The following is an 8,122-nucleotide window of genomic DNA, read 5'->3' as shown; positions in this document are numbered from 1 at the left end:
TTCATTCCTTGTTGTTGTTTTGTGTTGTGTGTGTTTCTTTTAGGTGGCAAATCCGAGCTGGGTAAGGTAAGCAGAGGCAATTTTGCCATCAGGTCTTCCCAGTGCTATGCAATGAGTTCCTTTTCATTCTTCTTGTGTATGTGTGTGTGTGTGTGTGTGTTTGTTTTAGGTGGCAAATCCCAGCTGGTTAAGGTAAGCAGATGCAATTGCCATCAGGTCTTGCCTGTGCTATGCAGTGTGTTCCTTTTCATTGGGGGTGTTGTTGGGCCTCGTGGGGTGCAAGGTCTCCATCTGATTGATTCTACCCCTGTTTAGGGTTGCCAGTCGGTCTGGCCACATAACTCCTGAGGTCTTGTCAATGTCCTAGGCTAATGCCTGCACAGGCATTCCTTTGCCTCTGTCACCTGCTGGAGACTTGACTTCCCAGAGCTGTCTGTCTCTTGACAGCTCTCAGCCGTCTGCCCCTCATCACGGGCCAGGCCATTTTATATAACCCTGAAATCTCACAGCAACTCTCACGAGACCTGGCGATCTCACTAGTGATCTCGCGAGAGTTTGGAGTGCGATCTTGCAATATGCTAACAACATCCCACGAGACCACGTCAGTGTCGGGTGACACTAGGTCACCTGACCGGGTGAGCCAGTAAGGCCTGCCGGTCTCAGCAGGTGGGGGTTGGGACCCGTCTGAGGGTGCAGCGTTCCTGCCCTGGTTGGGAACATTCCCACCGGAACCCTCTGGACACGGGAGGTGGGGGCTAGAGATGTTGGGACCCTGACAGGTGTGTACGAATGGTTCAATAGCAAACTGGTCTGCTGTGAACCAGGCTGGTTCGATGGTTTGATTGCGAACCAGACAGGCCTTCAGGAAAGGGGGTCCCGTCCAAGATCAAGCCAAATCAGCCCTGACCAGGAGGAAATGGCTCCCATGTAGCCGTCCTCTGTGAGAAGTGGCTACATGCATGGGATGGCCAATGGGGTCAGTGTGGCGCTGCTGTTACTTATGCGCCACACATGCTTCCCTCCTCCAACTTTGCAGGCTTTGCGGCTCCCGCCCACCCTCCCTAGTTCAGTGAGAGATTAGCTGGTCGCTTATGGGCCGAGTAGGAATTTTTGGTCTTCACCTGATTGGCTTTGCGTGGAGATTTTTTCGCCTACTCCTCACTGACTGTGTTTTAAAGGGAATAACCCCCATTTTAGGGGTGGGAGTCTGGTTGCAGGTTAAGTGGTCACTTTGGCAGGTGAGTGTGGGCTTTGGAGGTTAAGACCTCAATTGGTGCTCAGCCATAGGTACCTTTCAGGTAGAGATGGTTTCATGTAACAGCCTTTCAGGGTTTTGTGGCCCAGGGGTGTCTGAGGTGGCAGGAGCCTAAGGGGTATACTCATGGGTCAAATGGGCAGTAAGCCAGAATTTGGCTTTTAAAAAGCCAAATCTGGTCATCTAGCGAATGAACCACTTTTAGGGCACTGTTCAGCTGACCCACTCAGAGCTTCGGGGCTGGAGGGGTGATGACCAGTGTTCCCTCTAACAGGGATTCCCAGATGTTGACTACAACTCCCAGAATCCCAAGCTACAATGGCTTTTGCTTGGGGATTATAGGAGTTGTAGTCCACAACATCTGGGGATCCATGTTGGAGGGAACAGTGGTGGTGACCCTGGTGGCTACCTCCTTGACACAGTAAACTGTGTGGCTTGGTGGGGCTATGCTGAGGTTTCATATGGCATCTGCCAAGCCTGGCTGCTTTGCCCAACAGTGAGAGGAGCTCAGCCCTCGCTAGGAGGCTGTGCCTACCCAAAAAGGGGATTGGAGTTGCCCACACTCTAGTTTAGGGAGGTTATAGTTATACCTGTTGCAGATCTCTGCATAGTTTAGAGTTAATAAAGTGGCCCTAGTTTTCATCCATACACGTGTGTCCTGTCTTCCTTTGGGGATCTGGGGTCAAAGACTTAATGGCTTGGCGATGCTGTCCATCGAGAAGCAGATGATCAAAGAAATTCTGGACTTCAGTCATAGAACCATCAAACTGCTTGTAAGACAGAAAGAGTGTCAGGCCCATTTTCTTTACAAACAATGATAAGAAAAGGCACTTCTCCGAACAACCAAATGGAGGATGTTCCGGTCAGAAAAAAAGAGGCAGCAGAACAGCCATTGTTGCCGGAGCTGAGCTACTTTATTTTGCACTCATTGCAATCAAAACCACTGTTTATTTCTTTGAGAAGAAGGAGAAGGAGAAGGAGAAGGAGAAGGAGAAGGAGAAGGAGAAGGAGAAGGAGAAGGAGAAGAAGAAGAAGAAGAAGAAGAAGAAGAAGAAGAAGAAGAAGAAGAAGAAGAAGAAGAAGAAGAAGAAGAAGAAGAAGTTGTTATATAGCAAATGTTAATTTGTTAAATAAACAATTACATTTGCCACATGCTGCCTTGGCTGAGTATTTGAAAATATACATCTTTCTTCTCACCTACGTTGTTCCTTAGTGCAGAGAAGCAGGTTATGGAGAGATCTTGCTATTGGCAGTTGGATGCAGAGGCGCTCTTACCCCCGGACCTTGGGGAAAATGTCAGTGGGGGTTCCTGCCACCACCTGTGCCCACCTTGCCGCTGCCCGGCTGCGCTGAACCTCCAGTGTTTTTCATAATTTTTGCTGCCATGTGCGTGGCCGGGGTGGGGGTGGGGGGTTGATCTAGCAGGCCTCCCTTCCGTGGCGGTGGGCGGAGCAGCCCAGCAGCCCTTGAGAACTGCGAGGCACTCCAGCGCACCTGCACAGTGGGAGTAGATCATCACAAGCCCCTGGATGACAGGCCCAGCGGCTGCTCCGCCCATCACCACCACCACCATGGAGGGAGGCCTGCTTGGATCACCCCCACCCTCACCGGCCATGCACATGGTGGCCGCAAAAAGGTGGTGAAAAGGGCAAGGAGTGGTGCGGCGGCCAGGGCAGTGGCGTTTGCAGGCAGCATTGCAGGAGGCCCCCTAGGTTTGCACTAAAAATGTCCAAGGGGGGGCCTCGTGGCAGCAGGGGGCTTGTGGCAGGGAGTGTGTGCCTCGTGGGGGCGGGGGGCCCCTCTGAAGCCCTTCAGGCCTGGGCACCAAAATGGGCACCTAGGTGCGCCCCTGGTTGGATGAAGAGTTGGTAAACCTAACTGGGAGGTTAATTTAAGATCAAGAAGCAGGCATCTTGGGAATTCAGCACCCAGACAGCAGACAGGGATACCTTGCCATCCGGTTACCCACTAGAGGGATGAAAAGGGAAGGGATAGGAAGCATTAGGTGTACTTAAACAATGCCCAGCAATTAAATTCCAGCAAACAATCCCCAGCAACACTGCCTAGAGATTTCTATATCAGGCAGTATAGGAATTCAGTAAACAAATAAACCAATAATAGGTTTGATGTTGCTTTGCAGAAGAGCCGCTTTCTGTTGATTAAGGCAGGAAGAGAATTTCTGCTGTAATACTCTGATGAAGCAAAGGAGAGAGAGAGACAGAGGATGTTGACACACAGACTTCTATCCTCAATGCATGCTTTGTCTCACTGGAGGGTTTAAGTTTCACTGCTTTTCTCCACATTCTGCTCTGTGCCAGATGTTAAGTGTTCAACAAGTGCTTTTAAAATTATTTATCTCCTGTTCATATATCTTAATCTCTCGTTGTTGTCACACAGACCTTTTCATTCTTCCTGAAGACATCTCAGATGCCATTAAAACACCAAAAGGGAGACATTCAATCTTGCCCAAGATTTCCTCCTTTCATGGAATTGTGTTATTTCTTATATCTTCTTAAGCCATCAAAATTGATGATGATGATGATGATAAATGGCTTTTAAGAAAAAGGACAGCACATGATCAGTCTTCAATGGGCATAAGAAACATTTGCTAAACTCAATATGCAAATGAAGATTCATAAAATGTATTCAAATAAACACCAGCAGTTCTCATTGAGTGTATTCTTGACAGGGAGCCACAACCAATCCCACATCTTCCTGTATGACCCATGTTTTCAAGCACCCATGTGCTGTATTCACATTTTCTATTTTAAGGTGTGAGCCACCTAATGGCGCAGTGGGGAAGCAACATGTCTAGAGAACAGGAGGCTGTTGGTTCAAATCCCCACTGGTGTGTTTCCCAAAATATGAGAAACTCCTATATTTGGCAACAGCAATATAGGAAGGTGCTGAAAGGCATCATCTCATATGGCATGGGAGAAGGCAATGGTAAACCCCTCCTGTATTCTACCAAGAAAACCATATGGCTCTGTGGTCACTAGAAGTTGACACCGACTTGATGGCACAACCTTTCCTTTCCTTATTTTAAGGTGTAAAAAACAACACCCTAAACAATGTCTTCATGCCCTCACGCAAAGTACTGATGCTGACACTGGGAGAGGTTGTGGGGCTACATTCCAGGCACGGAAAACATGCAGGCAGTATTCTACCCAGTTAGTCAGGAAGGAGTAAACCTGTTCCTGGCCCAACCTTCCAATTTTCTAGCCAATGAACACAAAGGCACAGGGATGATTAACAGGCACTTGAACCCTGGGGACATTTTTAATGGTATTAATAATATATTGCAATTGTATTAAAATTATTTAATAAATTAAGTCAGTTGAAATATGTTAGAATACTCATTTGTTAGGTTTTTGATGCTTCTCACATATATTGTTTCCTTATACACACACACACACACACACACACACACACATTCAGAGCGGGTATCCTTAAGCCCCCGCCCCCAAATACCATGAAATGCTGCCTGCCTCAGCCCCTGTGAAATACTTATAAGCAAGAAAGCCAATATCAAGGAAGGAAGGGAAGGGGTGTTGATTAAGCCTTCACTGCCAAAGCAGAGCAGAATGCCAGCGTTATGTGTGGCTAATACAGTACTGCAGGGTTGTCATCAAAGTAAACCAAGATCCAAGCAAAATATGATGATCTGAGCCTTACTGAAATCCTTTCCTAAAGACACAGATTAAATGTCCTCCCCTCAGTTTTCTCCTTTGCCAAAGGATTAGTATGGGCAGGCTGTGGTGGATCTTATGAGAATTACAAAGCAAAAAAAGTAGGCACAAGGTGAGGGGCAGCTTAGAATGTGTGTTGTGTAATGGGGCAGTGGGGAAATGAGACAATGGCAGAACAGAAGCACAAGCCAGCCACTGGGCCCAAGCAATCGGCTTCCAAGATTAGCAGTTTCCGGCAGTATTCTGCATTCCTATTTATGTATTATTTATTTTACATTTATATCCTGAGATACACGACTGGCCCAGAGTCACCCAGTGAGTTTCATGGTTGAATGGCGATTAGAACTCGGGTCCTCCTGGTCCTAGTCCAACACTCTAACCACTACACTATGGTGGAGCCAAAGATACAATGGCAAGAGAACGTATCTAATTAATATGTGAATGCTAATTGAATGTTCAAATAATTCAATTCAGTGTGCAGCTATGAAAAAGGCCAATTCCATGCTAGGGACCATTAAGAAGGGGTAAAGTAAAGGTAAAGTGTGCCGTCAAGTCGGTGTGGACTCCTGGCAACCACAGAGCCCTGTGCTTGTCTTTGTTAGAATACAGGAGGGGTTTGCCATTGCCTCCTCCCGTGCAGTATGAGGTGATGCCTTTCAGCACCTTCCTATATCGCTGCTGCCCGGCGGGGATTCGAACGGGCAACCTCTGGCTTACTAATCAAGTCCCACTGTGCCATGAGGTAGCTGAAGGGGACTGAGAATAAAACTGCTAATATTATATACAAATCTATGGTGCAACCACATTTGAAGTTTTGCATACAATTTTGGTCACCGTATCTCAAAAAGAATCTCATAGGACTGGAAAAGGTGCAGAAGAGGACAACCAAGATGATCAGAAGCCTAGAGCACCTTCCTTAGGAGGGCAGGGCTACAACAAAGGGGCTTTTTAGTTTAGAAAAAAGGTGACTAAGGGGAGACATGATAGAGGACTATAAAATGATGCATGGAGTCGAGAGAGTAGACAGAGAGAAATGTTTCTTCCTCTCTCACAGCACTAGAACCAGGGGTCATCCCATGAAACTGATGGCCAGGAAATTTGGGACCAAGAAAAGGAAGTACTTTTTAACACAGCACACTATTGATCAATGGAATGCTCTGCCACTGGACATGATGTGGTGATGGCCTCCAGCTTGGATGGCTTTCAAAGGGGCTTAGACAAATTTATGGAGAATTTAGGTCTATGAATGGTCTATTAATGGCTATGAGTCCGGTGGCTATAGGCCACCTCCAGGTTCAGAATACCAGGCAGGGGAGCAACAGTAGGGGAGAGGGCATGGCTTCATCTCTTGCTTGTGAGCTTCCTAGAAGCATCTGGTGGGCCATGTGGGAAACAGGATGCTGGACTAGATCAGCATTGGCTTGATCCAGCAGTGTTTATTTTCTTATGTTTGGAAGAAACACAGGCAAAGTACTATGGCCACAATCCCATCTGTATCAAAAACAGCCACCTCTAGAATCGGCATGGGGCACAAGATTATTTATTTATTTATTTATTTATTTATTTATTTATTTATTTATTTATTTATTCAGGTGTTATTGACTGGTTTGTTTTATCCAGACATCGAGTCCTTCCCAAGGACCTGGGATGGCTGAATTTTATTGTCAATGGTTATAGATATCGTCGCAGAATTTAGGCTGTTCCCAGTAAAGCTGCTTTTTGTAATTGGCTGATGGTGATTTCTGTGGCCCCTATGGTGTTGAGGTGCTCTTCAAGGTCTTTTGGGACTGCACCCAGGGCGCCAATTACCACTGGGATTATTTTGGTCTTTTTCTGCCACAGCCTTTCAATTTCAATATTTCAATAACAATATTATTATTATTATTATTATTATTATTATTACATTTATATCCCGCTCTTCCTCCAAGGAGCCCAGAGCAGTGTACTACATACTTGAGTTTCTCTTTCACAACAACCCTGTGAAGTAGGTTAGGCTGAGAGAGAAGTGACTGGCCCAGAGTCACCCAGCTAGTATCATGGCTGAATGGGGATTTGAACTCGGGTCTCCCCGGTCCTAGTCCAGCACTCTAACCACTACACCACGCTGGCTCTCAATAGAGTTTGAGCTTCAGCAAATTCACTGCTGGAGTCCTGTGTTGGAGAGAAGGCTGCACAGGAAAAATACATGCTCACCAGTCTCCCATTCTGAGTGATGGCCTTTAGGCGTGTTCATTTGTTTTTTACCGTGGTGATTCTCTTTATTGAGCAGGGGGAGAGTAACTGGCCCTATCCACCCCCAGCACAGTACTTCCAGTGACTGTTGCTGGTGTGTGTCTTAAGTTTCTTTTTAGAATGTGAGCCCTTTGGGGACAGGGAGCCATCTTATTTGTTTGTTTTGTTTTGCTTTGCTTGTTATTTCTCTTTGTAAACTGCCCTGAGCTATTTTTGGAAGAGCGGTATAGAAATCGAATTATTATTATTATTATTGTTGTTATTGTTATTGTTATTGTTATTGTTATTGTTATTGTTATTGTTATTTTGAATGAATATAGAACTCAATGTAAATTGAGCCCAGTGGTATCAGGTTCCATTTCCCCCCAAAACAAATGGACAAATGGAACAAATGGTAACAAATGGTGGCTTTCAGGACCCACATTCATTGCAGTTTTGTATGGAAGAGAAATTTTTGTGGCCTCAGAATCGTGTCTACTCCCTGGAGATATCAGTTCCCAGAGGGGATGCCAGACTAGATTTCATCACTGGCCCCATACTCTAGGCATTACATGTCTATGATATTTGCCTAGAGTCAATAAAGCCCACTTCTTACCAGCTGTTATTATTTAAAGTAACCTGTCTTGCTCCTAGGCTGTAGAGGCTGACTGCACCAATCCTGCCATAGCTGGGGTGTGGGTGTAGAGACAGTGGGAGGGAGGATGATTTCCTCCAATGACCTTTCCTTCTTGTTTCCTGTTTGTCTTCCCAGTCTCCACTGTCAGTGACTCATGAGGAGACTTGGAGACACTGGATCAGCTGCTTTACCTTGCAGGCACATTTATTTTAGGGGTGTGCATGAACTGCACTGGTTTGGTGCCGAACCAGTTCAGACAGGGTCCGAACCAGTTCAAAGTCCAAAGCAAACTGGTTTGGTGCCGAACCGGTACAGACAAGGTGCAAACTG

Source organism: Hemicordylus capensis, chromosome 2, assembly GCF_027244095.1.
Source record: "Hemicordylus capensis ecotype Gifberg chromosome 2, rHemCap1.1.pri, whole genome shotgun sequence".
In the NCBI taxonomy this organism is placed as follows: domain Eukaryota; kingdom Metazoa; phylum Chordata; class Lepidosauria; order Squamata; family Cordylidae; genus Hemicordylus; species Hemicordylus capensis.
The sequence above is the reverse complement of the archived record's forward strand: the minus strand, read 5'-3'. Positions refer to the sequence as shown.